This window comes from Eulemur rufifrons, chromosome 18 (assembly GCF_041146395.1).
Source record: "Eulemur rufifrons isolate Redbay chromosome 18, OSU_ERuf_1, whole genome shotgun sequence".
Classification (NCBI taxonomy): Eukaryota; Metazoa; Chordata; class Mammalia; order Primates; family Lemuridae; genus Eulemur; species Eulemur rufifrons.
The window spans coordinates 59,651,142-59,668,995 of NC_091000.1; the positions used below are offsets into that span (position 1 = coordinate 59,651,142).

Here is a 17,854-nt window from a genome sequence, read left to right on the forward strand (position 1 = left end):
TCTCACATGGTACTATTAGGTATGGATTTTTAGATCCATTTTACAATTCAGAAGTTCAGACTCATTAAAAAATTGCCAAAGCCATCCGCCCGGTAAGTGGCCTTTTGAAGATTCAAACCTAGGTTTTTCTACCAGCAAAGCCTGTTTTTTCCCCAGTGCACAGGGCACTGCTTCCCTGGTTCAAGGGCACCATGCCATTTACTACAGTAGAAGGAAATGCCAGAGTGTAAGCTATTGTCAAAGTAAGTCATACATAGTCTTCCATTAGTCAGCTAGACAAGCTGTAAACAGCCTCAGAGATATTTCCTGTTGTTTTTCTATGGTAAACTTTGACTGGCAGGTTTATCCTTTGTCTTTCTGGCCAATCCTATTTCTCTTCTCCAGGGGAAGATTTAGATATGTCACTAAGTCCCTTTTTGGCAAAACAAGGAATAAGGTAATTTCTGGTTTTGATTTATGCAGGTTGATTTGAAAGATTTGGCAAACAGGGGCCTTTGTTTGTTTAGGCTATCTTTGGTTGACCAAATAGGGGGAGAAGGTTCAAAAAGCCAGAAATGGATAGAAGGAACAAGAAGGCCATCTAGTTTGGTGTAATTTCTCAGGTTGATTATTTATGGCTAGTAGCCCACAGATGAAGAATTTTAATGATCAAAACCTAGAAATATGCATTGTGTTATTTTTAGCCTGTTTCACTACAATGTAAAACTACTCGAGGTAAGAAGAGAAAGTTTTTTTGTTTAAAATAGCAAATAATATTGATAATCTTTTCAAAGTTGCTCATAATTACCATTTAACTAAGTGAATTTTATGTCTGGACACCAGAAAATATGATGATGCTTTTGCTTTTCTTATTCGTTTTTTTACAGATCAAAGCACAACAACACATACTGTCCACGTGCACTTTCATTATGCTCTGTTGCAGGAAATTAGTTAACATTCTTGGAATGTGTAATCTTTCACTGCTCAACGTTTTTGTTTTTCACCCTTTTACAGACAGGATTGTTCTTAACAAGTTATCAAGAGCACAACAATAGAGTCACCATCACAACCAATGGGTATTTTCTGCTATACTGATAAAGCAGTCTGCAAAAGGATTCTCAGCCTTCTTTTTGTAATACAGGAAGTGTCAATACATAGGATCTTTTTTTCGACAAAGAACACACATTCTATTATCATCAGGCTTGCTATGAATACTAGCAACTGGTAACTCAAGTTCTGCACTGGAAAGTTATATTTCACGATGTCTTTCTCACAAAAGGAGCTTTTCCTTGTTCAGTATTTAAGTCAAGATTTTTGTTCCTGGCTTCAGCGTCTCTGTAGTGTGCATGCACATTTTTGTGCGTATGTGTATGTGTGTGTGTGTGTGCATGTGTGTGTGTGCACACAATTTGCATTGTGGTTTACCATCTAGGTATTTTTTCTTATCAATGACAGGTTTAGTGAGTCATCTTCATTAAGAATGTCATGAGACATACAGAGACACATGAAGCCAACACAGAATAAATTCTTCATCCAAAATCCAGTCTTCCTTCTGGTAGCCAAGTACTTTATCAGAACAGAGAAAGAGTCTTGTCTTTGCTAGAGGCTAAACTTGATAAATGAGACTATTTAAATGAAAATATTCATAGAATTATGAAAGTAGAAATAAACGCTATGTTTGCTCTATTTACAGAGCCTTTGTGTTATGCTCTGGCATTTTAAGCCCATATCCATGTAGGATAATGGATGAGGAAAATTGGCAATCAATTAGAAAATTTAATGAGTACTTTACAACTGTAGGTTTTAACCTAACACAATGGTTGTTTCGCTACCAGGAGAGTGATTCTGTGGCATATATTTCTTGCAGAAAAGAAACTGGGGAGGGGTTAAATGTGTAAGTACCTGTGTCTGTCTGTGTATGACAGAGACAGAGAATGGGTAAGTGTAAGAATTGTGAGATAATCCATAGGGAGGAAAAGGGAGAGATGAGAAAGGAGAGAGATGTTAGAGTTGATATAACTGTGAGGCTGATTTTTTTTAATTTCTCTTTTTTAATTCCCTTAACTCATTGTTGGCTTCAGGTGGCTGAGGCCACTCCTTCTCGAGTTCTAATATTCTAGTCTAGTGAGACGTATAGGAGATGAGCAAAGATTTTCCTTGTGACCAGATCAACTGCTGCAGGGGACTTCGTTTGACAAGGGCTTTCCTGCATTCTGAGGTCAGCAGTTCTCGAGGCCGTCAGACCAGCTCTGTTCTTGGGTCTGTGATGAAGCTGGTGCTTCCAGCTAATCATCAAGTTAGCACAGGCAATTCTATCCTCCCACCTCCTTAATGATAATATGTTCTTTCCCTTGATTTTCAGATTTTGATAACCTTCGCCCACTTTAACTCCTATCAATCAGACTTTATGTAACAGCACCATGTTTGGTTCCTGAAACAAAATCTATTCTTCAGAACAGCTATAGGTGGAACAGTCTCAGAAGGAAAAGTGGAGGTCAAATACTGCCATATTCTAGTAACAAGTAGACTTTTATAAGCTATGCATGATCCAATTGTGGCTGGATATAAATGGTAAATGGAATATTTAAGTGGAGAAGCTCTATAATTTTGCAGACAAAAGAAGGAGAAATTTCCCCTATACTAAGACCAAGTATCTAAAAGTATCCCTGAAAATAATAGACCCAACTCAATGTAAATTCCTCTGAAATTCTATTAAATCTTTCATGATAGTGTTAACTAAACTCAGCTGGTAGGGCCAGAGCTATGCGAACTCTCATCATTAACCTAATGGGGTTTGAAACTCAGATGCTCGAGAATGTATAAGGTAGTTTTCTAATTTAATTCAAAGCTGGAATCGTTTCCACCAACCCCTCTTACCCCTACCCTGCCCTGCCGTTCCTGCTGTCAGAATGTATTCATGAGAATTGATTATTATGTAATGACATTATTGGATCAGTTTGGGAGCCATTGTCATACCACCCATGTGTAATTGCGTTTGTATTATGTGTTTTCTGGTGCGTGGTTTGAGTTCCTCCTTCAGTCACCAAGTCTTATGTAACAGATGACACTCTATCTTGGACACTAGGTGGCAGCAAATTGCTGAGATAAACAATTAGCCAAGGGACAGAGACACTCAAACCTGTTCCCCAAGACTCAACCAGGAGATGTGCAAATAGCAAGCGGATTAAATGGAATGGTACGAAAGAACACACTCAGCTGCAAAGTGTCAAAGGCATAAATAATATTGTGTCTCCTCAACGTTTTGAAGCTACCTGAAGCTAATTTTACTTTCTTCGAAACTCCATAGAACAGAGTTACATACCCAATGGGCCCTGACTTTTCTGATGAGGACATATCCAGTTCTGGATATCCTCTCATTTATCACGAAAGGTTTCCTTTAAGTCTATGTTGTCAACTAATCTCTTTTTTGTTTTAGATATGTTTATAGTTGTTTGATGTGGTAATATTTAAGTTCAAATAATTTAAAACAATGTATTTACTATCAGCCCAATGCTTGAGTAAAAACGCTGTAAAAAAGTATGAGCTGTTCAGCTGCATACAAAGCACCACTCAATATTTCCTGAGAATACTAACTTCTTATGCAAGACCAATAGATTGTCAATATAGTTCTAAATATAAAACAAAAAATCGAATCCATAAAGTTTGACAATGAGAAATTAAAGACCGTCATACTTTATAGATGCAGATGACATTCTAATTTTCCATTTTTTCCCTATAAATATTTTCTGTAATGTTTCTTTATGAATTGTTTGCACCACTCAGTGTCAACTCCTCATCAGACTCAGCCCCACCTTGGAGAAGTCATCATCTTTAAGTTTATTTAAGCTGATGGTCAGCTGAGAATCAATAAGATAAATCATAAATAGGTTAAAAAATAAAAAAGAATGAAGGTTCTTTTAGAATAGGTTAAAAAATAAAAAAGAGAATAAAGAAATGAAGAATCGAGAAAGAATACATAAGAATGAACCAAAAAATTAGTTTTAAAACCAGGATATCTTATATGCTCCCAATTGGCGATTTCTGTACTCCCAGGGCATAAGATGAAAGTAAATGACACTAAATAGAAACTCTAAAAAAAAAAATGGAACAGAATTCTGAGTGATGGTACCAAGTGCTTCAGGAAAATTCCAGTGTTCTTAGAGGACATCATGCTTGGAATGAATTGCCCTACACACTATTACCAAGTAAAGTTATTATCCGGCAGAATTCAAAGTTTTCTGAATTCATTTTGAGGACTTTAGATTAATTTAGGCTGGAGGAATTTCTAAATTTCTGCAAAGTCTAAATGGTTTTTTTGTGGTAAGACCATTAGCCTGTCAACTAGATATCACTAAAGGTCTTCCTGAAGTCCAAGTGGAAAAATAAGAGATAATTGTACTTTGCATGGATAGCTAAAAATATATTTTAGCCCCATGTAGCCATTAAATAAAAGTGATCATACAGTCCTTATATCAGGGCACCAATATTCCCTTTGGGACTCTTACTTCTGTATACACAGACTATATGTATTATTGCCAACGTGCTGCATGGTGTAATAGAATCTAGCAAAATATTTTTCTTACTTGTGGACTTATTTATATGAAAAATTACATAAAGGCATAAAAAGTTATTTTCACTTGCATATTTAATGCATTGGTTTCATAGAAAGCAGTACATTTATTTAAAGGTAGAATTACCCCCCACACAAATAAGTGATGTATGGTTGCCAAATAAATGAAATAAATATAAAATGACTCCTTTAAGGGATTTTTTTAGTTTTGAATTTTACTTTATTTCATGATGAATTTTTTTTAAACCATAGCAGAGTACATTTCTCTTTTGCTCCTTGGCTCTACTCTTAGCTAAACCTCCCAGCCCGTGGGAGAGAATTCTCTTTCCTCTCAATGAATATGCATTCTCCATGCTGCTTTATTTTAAGGGGGTCTGTTTGTTCATATCAGAAGAGCAAAGTTGCCCACAAAGCCAGAAAGCATAAAATGGTGATAATTCTTTGTACCATCATCTATTTTAGTATGTTTTTAAAAGTAGGCACTTTTTTCAGTACTTTCACAGGGGCCTGGCTGTTTTGCATCTTTATATGTCCTTTTCTGTCTAGTACAGGATCTGACACATGGGAAGCACCCTTTACATTTTAACTGAATGCTAATGAATGACTCCCACAGTTCAGTAGTAATGGATAAAAAGCCAAATGGAAGTGTGGGTATAGGCATATTCAAAAGGGATTATTGAAATTACCCTGTAGAGGTAAACTTTCCATTACTAAATCAGTAGATTCAATTAAACACTAGATTATTTAGCATTTAATCAGCTTCTGGATTTTAGGTTTACAAACAAAATGGTAGAAGATGATACTAGTAGTGGCCTTGTATTTGGGTGAGTCTTGTTTTTGTTTTTTGTTTTTTGTTTTTGACTGTGAAAAAATTGGTACCACTAGAGGTCACTCCAGTTATTAGCAACAGACTGGTTAGGCTCGTCTGTCCCATAGCACAAGGCAGCTCTTGCAAGCTGTCATGATTTACCATCAGCAGAAGGAGAATAAAAATTAACTGAAACACAGTAACTGGGCAGTGTAAATATATGGTTTGCTCTGTCCCATTTCACCATCATGATTTACCTTCCTCTCTACCATTTTCTTTTGACTGTAGCTGGAAATTGGCTAGCCAATAGTAGTCACATCGGCTGTGTCTATCGTGTGTTTATTATGTACATGGCAGTATTTTAAGGATTTTACATCATTGTTAGCTTTACTTTGCACAGCAACACTATGAAGGCCATATCATTACTGTTAGCATTTTACAGAAGGTAAAATCGAGGCTTGGAGAATTCACAGAGCTGAGTGGCAGAGCTCATATTCAAATGCAAAGCCCACACTTTTAACACGAATATGATACCAGTTACAACAGTGGAGTATGTTTAACTCTTCTACGTTTGATTTTAATAACAGGGTTAGATGCCATAACAGGAGAAAAGTTTAGAGGTGTGTATATGTGGCAGGAGGAAGCATTTTGGCATCCCTCAAATCATATTCTATAGGTCAGGCAAATGACCAGTATGCAGAGGTTGTGTGTGTGTGTGTGTGTGTGTGTGTGTTTGGGAGGGGAGGGAGAAAAGGGGGAGGATGGAAAATGCATCTAGCAAATTAAAGGTAGGATTTGCTGTTCAATATAGTCAGCAAATGGCCAGGCCAGCAGATCTGTAAGTCCATCACTTCCGAGTGATTTATTGAAAAGAAAAATAAAACAGATCTTCCCAACCCTGCTGTTAAAGAGATACCACTGAATCTGAGCAGCAGTTGTATAATGTATCTAGTCAGGAAAGCACCTTTTCTAGAACATCTCAGAATATTTTCAACAATTAGGGGTGAGACTCGGCTCTGAATCACACCCTGCTCTAAGCAGTAGAGAGCCCTGCTGGCTAAACAAAGCATTTTTTTTCAAAGGAATGATGGTATCTATATATTTACATAATACCTGTGCCTATGGCATGCCTGACTTAATAGATGAAGAAATGGAAGCTGAGGGAATTTAAAGACACTTGCCCCAGGCTACAAAGCAAGTCAACACAGATTGAGTTTAGAATCTGCAGCCCTTGAGTTTCCACTCAATTCCTGAGCTAGCAGGACCCTGCAGTACGCTTGTTTGTATTGAACCTGGAATTCTCCCTTGTAGAACTTCCTCACAGAGTCCCCTTCACCAAAAGGTGACAGAGGATTACAGCTTACCCTACCAAGGCAAACATCTTAATCTCACAGTGAACCCTCCCCCATGGGAAGCCCCTCTGCTTTCACCCCAGTCCTCCCGAAGGTAATCGTGTATGCCCCTCAGCCAACAGTCACCACAGTTGGCACCTGTCTTTGCATGTGCCTTTGGAATGGAAAGTCAGGATGGTTTCAAAGTTTCATATACAATAACAGGAAAAAAAAAAATGAAACAAAGGAACATTTTAAGCAGCAGTCCCCACCTCTGAGCTGTTCCTTTCTAATCTCAGCCAAAGCTCTGCATACCTCAAATCCCTTGAGAGTAGAGAAGACTATAAAACCAACATTTAAGATTTTCTTTGCCCCATAACAGAGGAAATACAAATCATTATAAACTTTCTCTTCTAGCATAGCTTGCTGCTTTTCAGAACATTCTAAAATGGCAAGCAGAGAGAGTGGAGAAGGGGGAAGGACTGAAGTCCAATCTATGTCTCTCACACTCTCCAGCATGAGTGCAAGAAGCAGCATTTGCTGGAAAGATGTTAAAATAGCATTTGCATTTCAAGTTAATCTTTGTATTTTAGCGTTAATATGTAAGGAACAACAAAAGTAGCAGATAAAAGACTTTCTAACTTGAAGAGTGGGAAAAATAAGATTTAAAGGAAAAGAAAAAGAAAGCTTGGTAATATATTGTGTCTTGTATAGCAATAAATAATCTCTAGTTGAGGATTTCTTTAGTTGTCAGACCAAGAGCCCTTCCATACAAAAATCATTACTCAATATAAAAGTACCATGGATGGGGCGTACTGTGGTCAGAGAGGCAGTGGTTGTACTGGAAAATTCTCACAAGAGGAAATCAAAAGAACAGGATCTTGGTGCATGTTGGTTTCTCAGGACCTCCATTTCTTCCCTTGTAAAAGTTTAGTAATAAGGCCCCATCTTTCCTTTCTCATTAATCCGTTTTGCAAACATGTTTTTATATCATATGTATTTTGTTAAGATCAAATGAGCCTTTTAAAGTAGTAGATGCAAGAAGAATTTTTTATTATATAGCATCATTCAGTTAAAGTCTTTAAAAATTCTCCATTGAGTACTCCCATGTTACCATTTAGAAAGATATGTACAAACACAAATGAAGAGATCACATTAAATTATTTGCTCTGAGTTCCCCCAAATGAACTAGTGTCGCCAATGAATTATAATGGCCAGTACATTCTTCCATTTGCCAGGACAAACGTCTTACTGTCCATCTTGACTCCTTTCTTTCTCTTATCCCTGGGTTCATTCCAATCCCTTTGAGTCTCTAGCTAGAAAATACACCCGGAGTCTGACCACCTCTCACTGCCTCCATCACTACCTCCCTGGTCCTAAGCACGATCTCCGTTACTGCAACAGTCTCCTAACCGCTTCCACCTGGGCTCTGCCCCACAAATCTGTTCCCAAAATGGCAGCCAGGAGGACAACTTAAAGATACTGGTTAGACCATGTTCCTCTTCTGCTCCAAACCCTCCAGTGTCTCCCATTTCCCTCAGAAAAGCAAATCCTGTCAATGGGCTGCCGGGCTCTGTGCCCCCGGCCCCTTGCTGACTCTCAGATCTTCCCCCCTTCCACCCAGCCACTCAGGTCCTTTCGCTGTTCCCTGCACACAGTCATGCTTGCATCTCAAGTCTTCCTGCCAAGCTGGCCTCTGCCTGGGACGCTCTTCCCTCCAGATCTCCTCGTGTTCTCTAGTGTCACTCTCTCCATGAAGTCCTCCCTGAGCATCATATTAACCCTGAACCCACCCAACTCCCCAGGCCTCCCTATCCCTTTCCCCTGTTTTATTGTTCTCTTCCCATCTTCCAATACATAATTTACTTATCCGTTTATTGCTTGCTTTTCTCCTCTTCCATTTAATAACTTTTAAAGGGAAGGAATTTTTGTCTCTTTTGTTCTCTCCTCATCCCCAGTACTTAGTATGGTAATTGACACATAGTAGGTGCTTGATGGCTATTTGCTGAATGAATAAACAATATAATAGAGATCCGAATACCTTGGCCTTATGGTGTGTGGCTTCTCCTGAGAACCCAGGCAACTACTATCTCATTTATCATACTGAATTCATAGTCTCTTTGTAGATAGGTGATTTTATCCACATTTTATTGGGGAAAATAAGGTACCTGGTATCTGTCTTCCTCTAAGTCATGTAAGCAGTTAGAGAAGAACTGTCAAAAGAGACCTAAGCTCCTTCCAATTTTGGAGCCCCAAATTTTCACATCCTTCACTCTCCCACCTCCCCCAAAGAATAGGATAAATTCTCAAAGTCAAGCTGCTATCATTTTGGATGGACCATCTATTTTTCACACAAGGCCTACAACTTTCATTCCATATTATAATACCATTACTTAAAAGAATTATTTACCCAAGGAACTTAAATTCATTATAAACAGTGTTATTTGCAAGGCAAGTGTGTCTTTTTATAGTTAAATTAACTGGCACACAGTAGCTGCTCAATTGGGTTTTTCAATATTTATAATTAGATTAAAATATATGCGCTCACTGGGTTTATAACCATATCTCCATCTCAATTCCGATTTTAGAAAAGAAAAGCTTCTTTAGGCTTGAGAAGCACTTTCATATTGGATTGATTTTCAAGAAATGATCTCAATTGATTTCAAGAAGATCTTTTGAACTAATTGGTCGATTAAGCACAATCAATTCATTTCAACTGCTCCACAAGCCATGGTAAATGACTTCTCAGAAAACCCAACCACTTGGGTCACTGTAGTACTTTTCAGAATGATTCAGTCTATAGAGCAGCCTTAAAAATGGCGCTTTGTTTATCTAGGCATCTGGGAACCATAGCAAACCTAAACACTATCAAGATGTCACCGTCACTAATGATGCCTGTGATGTGGTAAGAGAGATGCTGTTTTTCCTGCTGCTGTTCCCAGGGTAGCCTTTAGAAAACAAAGGCATCAGCTATGTAGATTCTATGGTGAAGCAATACTTAAAGAGGTTATTCATAGAATCATGGCGGTAACCGAGACGTTCAGAGGTTATCAGATCTACTCCTTTCCCTTCCGGCAGGATGATATCAACCCTACAGCGCGGCACAGCAGACAGATAACTGGCTTCAGTGCTCTAGATCCCTGTTGTTCTGGTTGTCACATTAACCGTCCATGCCATGCTGGATTAAGTCCTTAATTTCCCAAGAGGAGCCCAGCTATTATAGACCCATAAAACAATCTGGTATGAGTGATGAGTAGTGGAATGAATTAAATAGGATAGAAACACAGAGGAAATAGCAACTCACTTTGCCTGGGAGATGTGTGTGTACAGAGTAGAAAGAGTAAGGAAGATATCAGGAAATGTTTCAGAGAGGAAGCAATTTTATTTGCATTTTGAAGAATAAACATAATTTTTCCAAGTGTAAAAATTTAAGATATTCCTGGCTCAAGTTTAAGTAGAAGCAAAAGCATGAGGTATGAAAATCATGGCATGGCTGAAGGATGAATTTTTTTTCCCCAAGTGTATGCTTGGGGGATAGAGAGGGGAAGAGACATTAGAAAAGTACAGTGGGACAGATCTTCAATGATTTGCTGTCACAATGAGAATTTTGATAAGGATTTGGACTTTATTCTGAAGGCAATGAGGAGTTACTAAAGTGTGTTAAGAAGGGTAGCAGAGAAATAGGATTTATCACTTAGAAAGATCACTCTGACAAATCTTAAAAGAAGAATTGGAGGGTAGCCCAAATAAAGGCAGAGAGATTCATTAGGAGGCTTTTATTCTAAACCAGGTGGGAGCTGAAGATGGCCAAGACTGAGTAATGACAATAGGTTGGATGTAGAGAGAAGGTTAGAACCGATAAATATGGGCAAGGAAGATCTAACAGAAATCGCCCTAGGTTGGGTGTGAGAGGTCAGAGAGCATAAGCTCCCAACGTGAATAAAATTGCGTGGGAAAGGCCATGGAATAAGAAATAGGTCAAAGTCTGAACTCTGATGACTCCAAACATTTAAGGGATAAAGAATGACAAGTCAGGAGAAGATATCTAGGAGGAAGAGAACTAGTAAGGAGTTAATATTTTAGAAAGGAGAGCATTCCAAGAATATTTTACTTAGACATGAGAGCATTCCAAGACGGAAGAAAAGACCAGTAATATTTAATGGTGCAGAAAGGTCAACTAGGATTAGAATTGAGATGAGTTCATTGATTTTTCAATGAGGAGATTAATAAAGCAATCTAAGTACAGGTAGGGGAAAACAGACTGGAATTATTTCATTAATAATAGAAGTTTCTGTGTGTGTGTGTGTGTGTGTGTGTGTGTTTGCTTTTTTTAGGAGGAAGAGTGAATACATTTTCCTACGAGACAAGGTGATGGGGCGGTAGAGACATGAATGGGCGGGTGATAACAGAAAGAAATTGAAGATTTTCGTGAATGGCTGTCCCTCTCTCCTTTGAGACACAGGAAACTAGTTCATCACCTGACAGTAAATAGATAAGGGGCAGTGTTGAAGGTACAAGGAGATAAAGTGTAGAGTTGGTCACTCTGGGGAAGAGTGGAAGAACTGCAAGCAATGTTTGAATGTCCATTCGAGCTGGAAATCACAAATGGCCATGTCCTGCTACCTGCTACTGACTCCCTTGTGAATTCTTGTTTATTCTTTAAAACTCACTTTAGATGGCATTTGCTCTAGCATGTCACCTGTGGTGGAAGCCTTCCCTGTAACTCATTCATTTTTGAATCCCTAGATTTGAGTTGAGTGCCTGGAACACAGGCAGGTGTTCAATAAATGTTTGTCAGAGGAATGGACATTGCATGGATTAGCATGAACTAATTCCTAGAAGAATGGCCTGAGTTAACTTAGATAAAAGTTTTAGATCTGTGAAATTAATCTTCATCTTCTTCCCCCTTCTCTTCTCTTCCATCATTTTCTGCCTCCTGCTGTCTTTGCCATCTCTCTTGAGCCTCCACCTCCCACACCCATCAGTAGTTGCTTTCCCCTTCTGAGTCATCTTTGCTCTCAGCTGACTATGTTCTAATTTCTCCCAAGACACCACTTCAACAATTAATCCGAAAGTCAACAACACTTAAAATCAGACTCCTCCCAAGTGTATTTGTTTTAAAAAGGAGAGACACCGCAAGTTGTCCAGAGAAGCAAATGAGCTTGGATACTAAAGAGAAAGAGCCCATCTCAACACCCTCTGGGCGGCTTCCCTTTGGCATCTCTGCTGATAGGCTCAGCCAGTTTCTCAAGGAGAAAGCCACTATCACCACCTTTTCCATTCTGGGAAAGAGCTGAACTTGCCCATTATTTGGAAAAGGAGTGGGAAATAAAAATAAACACTTGGCACACTGCCTAAATAAGGATTGAATAAGGATGTGTATGATGGACACCCATGCTTTAAAATGCAAATTGCATGCCTCTCTTCCCTGCTTCACACTAAATTTTGTCAATAACTTTCACCTTACAGTAGCAGTTCCACTTCCCAAGTCTTAATTATTGTGACTTTTACTGGAGTCTGTGTTAACAGGGAGGGATTCTTGTAGGTTTCCCTGCCATTCTCCGTTATGTGTATTAGTGTCAATACTGGGTCAATATTCCTTTTGCCATGAAACATCCAGCAAAAGCCTAACATATGAATCGATGTCTCTTACCTCTTTGTAAGCAGAGACTAAATGGAAGAATTGAAGTGCCTATATAGAAAAAAGGCAGCCTTAAAACCAAGAAAAATGAAAACATCAATGATAATATTTACTGAGCCATCAGTGGTGGTGTTCATCGGTTTAAATTTGTGTTGTGTGAGTCCTTTTTGCTGCAAAGGATCTTTCTTGGATACGATGTAACTTTTTAGAATAATCCTGGGTGATTCTCTAGTACCCCAGGAAATTGATACCCAGAGCTTAGCGAACCTGGGACCAGTAAATAAAGTTGTCTCCTTGTAACTAAACCATGATGTGATAGCTGTTATTCATCTTGACTATCACGAATAAATTAACAAAAGGCAGATTTTTTTCTTTTCTCCTAGGAGTCTCTGATTCTATAACTGGGAATCTGGGCCTTTCTTTCTACCTATTCTCTTGAGCCAAACTAAATTGTTTATCTCCTAGTGATTCTACCATTCACATTTTTCCTGGGATCTCTGAAGGCTGAGAAATACTCAAGGCTGGGTTTGCCTGAAGGATGTTCATTGAAATCTGCTTATTTGAATCCCCTTTCCCCAAGAGTTTCCTACCAGGTCACATCCATAAATTCACAAAGATGTTGCATCTGGGATCCCAATCCTCTCTTACTCATCCCAATTTGGCCTCTATTTAGAAAGAACACATGCAGGAAGAAAATGAAACCACCACCATAGTGACTTGTAGTTTTCCGGTTTCTGTGTGATCTGCTACGTCTTCTGCTTAACTCCTGCTTCTCCTGTTTAACTTTCGATCCCGCCCCCCTTTTCCATAAGCTATTATTCACCATAGGGTTCTATGAAAATTGACATTTTGAAGGAAACTAAAAAAACCTCAAAGCTTTAAACCTTGTTCCTTCTTTAAGGTTTATAAAAATAATGACTTCTGAGCTGAGATCTCGTGTAGGAGAAACAGCCTCACAGGATCACTTTGGAGAATTGCAACATGTGTGGGATGGGCTGAGTTTAGCCTTATGTGATCATCATCCCCCAAAATAGTTTCTTTTCGATTGGAGAATGCTGATAAAGTCCCCTGAAAGGGTCAAAAGAGGAAAGCTCATAAATTATAGCATTTCATTAACTAACCAAGCCACAAGAATGCATATTGAGAAAGAGCAAAAATTACAGGTCACAGCTCTGCGATGTGAGAGGGTAGGAAGCTTCTATCCTTTCCCCACAGACAAGATTAAGGTCTCGAAATGAACGGTCTCTAATCTCTGAAGCAACTAGCATAACTCCAGTTCCTGTGTATCTTTCACTCATCTCAGATTAAAAGGAAATTGAGGTGAAAGAAAGCCCAGGCATGCTCTTAAGGAGCTCAGAGAAGGAGAAAAAGTCATCAAGGAAATAATAGCTACTCCCATATATTTCTTTTTTGTATATATTTAAACAAATACACAGATAATCCTCTTCTTCTCTTCCTTCTCTTCCTCCTCCTCCTCCTCCTCTTTCTTCTTTTCTCTTTCTCCCCTACCCCTATGGTTCATTTTTTTTAAAGCTCTCTACAGTCTTCTTTGCCAATTAGAGTCACAGCATCTAAGCTTCAGATTGTCCCTTTGTAAAATGTCTTCCTGGATGAGTCCTTCACCTCCTATGGCACCATTATATCTTTTACTTAGGTACAGAATGACCACATCATCTATTGTTAAATTGTGCCGCTTTTGAGAGTGAAAGGGTGTCTTAATTATTCTGCATTGGAAAGACAGTAGGGGCTATTGCAGGCAAACTGATATATATATACAGTTACCCTTTCACCAGGTATCTATTCAGCTGACTCAATGTTGCTTTCCACCTGTTGACATGATGCTCTTGGAATCCTTCTCAAGTTGCTTCTTGTGGCCAGTGGGGTTGCAAACTCAGTGTCCCCTCACCTAGTATCCCCTCCCTTTTCACTCGACCTGTAGCATCTCAGCAAATGCTTTTCTTTCTCCAGGCCAGAGGAAAGATATTTAAAATACCTCTTTTGAAAGTTATATATTTAAAAGGTTGAAACTTGAAAAGCGTACAAATGTACATAAAAAATCTTTTCATACTGGCCTACTTGGTTCTGATCCCTGCTCTTTCAGGGCCCTTTATCTCTGCTTTTTTTTTTTTTTGGCACCTACATAGAACTTTGGGTAAAATAAAACAAATAAAAATGTATTGCAAAATATATGATATGTATAAAAGAGGGTGTAAAAGGTTTATATACAGTTAAAGAATAACACTTAAGAAATGGAACATTGCTAGTATTTTAGAACCACCCTCCTCACCTAGTAAACCTCAGAGACCACGTCCTCTTTCTTCCTCTTGCTGGAGATAACAGCTCTCTTTAAATTTTTGTTCTTTATTCCCAGCTCTGTTTTACATACGTTTTACATACTTGTGTGTATCCTTAAACAAGATCTCTCTGCCTTTTGGGGATTAGATGGTGCTTTCATGTGATAAGAAAAGAAAACTGTCATTCTTCTTAGTATGAGAACAAGCTGTTCTTTTTAGGGGAAAAACTTACTAAAATATGATGTGCTTTCTAAATACTTAGCTGAGAAGAACATCGACACGTGTGAACGGGAAGAAGCTTAGGGAAAAACCCCAGCACTATCATTCCACTTCCAGGACTCTGTCTTTGTTTTTCATTTCCTTATATTTTTCAATTAGAATTCAGCCTTCCATTATTCAGAATTTACATGAACAATGAATGTCACCGAGGAAGTGATGACCGTTGTGGGGTTTCCAACTTGTGGCAATTCTTCAGGCAGAGACCATGTGAGGCAAAACTGCCAGCTGTGTGCAGCACGTTGACAATGACGCGCACTGCATTCCTGCCCTCTGACCCTTCATACTCACCCAAGGCAGCCAGTGACCTCTCACCTTTGATCATCTTGTACATCCAAACCTTAAAACTAATCATTCACATTGATTAAGCTTAAGACAGAGCTTTTGAAACATTTCCCAGCAAAACAGTCCAGGGGCAAAGAGTAAAGGTATGTTGAGGGTCTCTGGACATGGGCAGGCCATGGTAATTATAGATTTATTTATTTTTATGTGGAGTATAGCATGCATACACAAAAGTGTCTAAAATACATCTGTATTCTAAAGAATAACAATGAAATTAAATATCTGCATACCTACCACCCAGCTTTAGAAACGGAACATAGCCTGTAGCTTGTATCTTCCCAAGTAAACCTCAAAGACTGCTTCCCTCAACCCTCATCAGAGGTAACTGCTGTCCTGAATTTGTGTTAATCATTCCTGCTTTTCTTTATACGTATGTGTATATATCCCTAAACAAAATATAGTTTCGTTTTGAATTTTGGGGGAATTTATGTATATGGAATTTTGTGCTGATATTTTCCTGGGACTTGCTCCTCTTGCTCAAAATTATGTTTTAAGAAATCATCCATGTTGATGATGCGTGTGTCTGTAGCTCACTAATTTTTCACTGTTGCATAGTATTCCATCTCATGAATTCATTTATTCTGTTTTTGATAGACATTTGAATTTATCCATTCTGCTTTGGATAGACATTAGACTTGTTTTCTACTTTGGGACTACTATAAACAGCTCCGATATGAATTTTCAGGCATTTTTCCCCTAGTGCACATATTCAAGATGCTCAGAGTATAAACCTAGAAGTGGAATTGCTGGGACATGAGCTATGAATAATCCAATTTCTAGGTAATGCAAGACTGTTTTCCAAAGTTGTAGTACATATTTGACCTCCCACCAGATGTGGATGAGAATTCCCATTGCTCAACATCCTCTTAACATGTATTATTGTTCTTTTTTCCCCCAATCTGGTAGATGTAAATCGAAATCTCACTGTGATGTTGTATTTGCACATCTCTGATTAATGATGAAGCTGATTCTTTTCATGTGTTTATGGGCCATGTGTGTTTCCTTTTCTTTGGAGTTCCTTTTTTGGGTCTTTTGCCCATTTTTCTATGGGGTTGTTGCTCTTTTTCTTAAAAATTGACTGGAGCTCTTTAAATAGTCAAAGTAGGAATAGTGATAGGCAAAAATTTTAACTGTGTAAATATTATGTATTTTTATAAATATGTGATTTAATTATATTTGTTGCTCCATAGCTGATTATTTCACACTCTTTTGGTGGGTTCATTTGACAAAGAAGAGTTTTTAATATTAAAGTTGTTGAGTTCTTCAATCTTTTTATACAGAGTTTGTGGATTTTAAATTCTGTTTGTGGATACATCCTACCGTCTTTTCTTGGGATTATATCGTTTTGACTTTTACAGTTACGCCTTAGTCCTCTTTGAATTTGCTATTTGTGTATTGTGCATTTATTGAATAGTTCTTCTTTTCCTTATTGATCTCAAATAGCATCTCTGTCATAAATCAAGTTTCCATACATCTTTGAATTCATTTCTAAATTCTCCACCCTGTTGCTTTGGTCTATTTGTTTATTAATGTGCAATATCACATTGTTAATAAGTTAGTCACTATAGTTTTACAGTAAGTTTTCATATCTAATGGATAGGGTTTTTTTTTTTTTTTTTGTCTTTCCTCCTTTGGAGCTTATGGGTGAGCCATTACCCTTTACTTGTGCATATAAATTCCAAAATCGGCTTGCCGTGTTCCATGAAAAAACTTGAAAAAAGTTGTTACTGTAATTGAATTTACCATTTATGTGCATTCAGAGAAAATTAACTTTATGATATTAATCTTTTACCCAAGAATATGGTATATTTTTCTATTAATTGAGCTCTTCAATGAATTTCAAAAAGTTCTCTACTTTTTCTTTTTTTTTCTTTTTAAAAAATTTTTTTTCTTTTCTTTATGGAATGCTTCACTAACTTGCCTGTCACCTTGCACAGGGGCCATGCTAATCTTCTCTGTATCGTTCCAATTTTAGTATATGTGCTGCTGAAGCGAGCACTCTACTTTTTCTCTATGGGTGCTTTGTATACCTTTTGTTACATTTATTCCTATGTGTTTATGTACTTTATATAATTTTTTACTTTTGTAAAAGATACTTTAAATCACATTTCTATCTGATTTTTTTGATATTTAGAAAAACAATGACTTTCATTTGTTGATTAAATTATTGTAAATTTTTTCTTAATAAGAAAAAAATTTAAATAATTTATATGCCGATATTTTGGGTTTTCTTTTTAAATAATATCATCCATTAATAATGAGGGGTTGGTTTCTTTCTTTGCAAGTCTTGAAATTTCTCTTTCTTTTTTTTGTCTTACCTTGACAGTTGAGACTTTCCACTACATTGTGGAAAAGAAGTAATAATTGCTTCTTGGCCTTTTGGCTAAGATCAAGTGAAGAAGTTGTAGTAGTGGTTTTCCTTATCTTGTTCATGTACTTAAAAGGAATATTTTCAAAATTTACTATTATGTATGATGTTTGCTCTAGTTTTGTAGGTCTTCCTTACCAAGTTAAAGACTTTTTTCTGTCTTTTAATTCATACTTTTTCTATTTTGCTGAGAGTTTTATCATGAATGGTTACCAAATTTTATTGAACATCCTTTTTGCAGCTAT

At 37.6% G+C, this 17,854-nt stretch overlaps 1 non-coding gene across 1 annotated transcript; it reads right to left on the reverse strand.

Moving 5' to 3' along the window:
- Positions 1-17,134: 17,134 nt before the first annotated feature.
- Positions 17,135-17,240, reverse strand: LOC138399208 (U6 spliceosomal RNA). Its single transcript, XR_011236106.1, has one exon. It is a non-coding gene; the product is annotated as a U6 spliceosomal RNA (small nuclear RNA).
- Between the last annotated feature and the right edge of the window lie 614 nt (positions 17,241-17,854).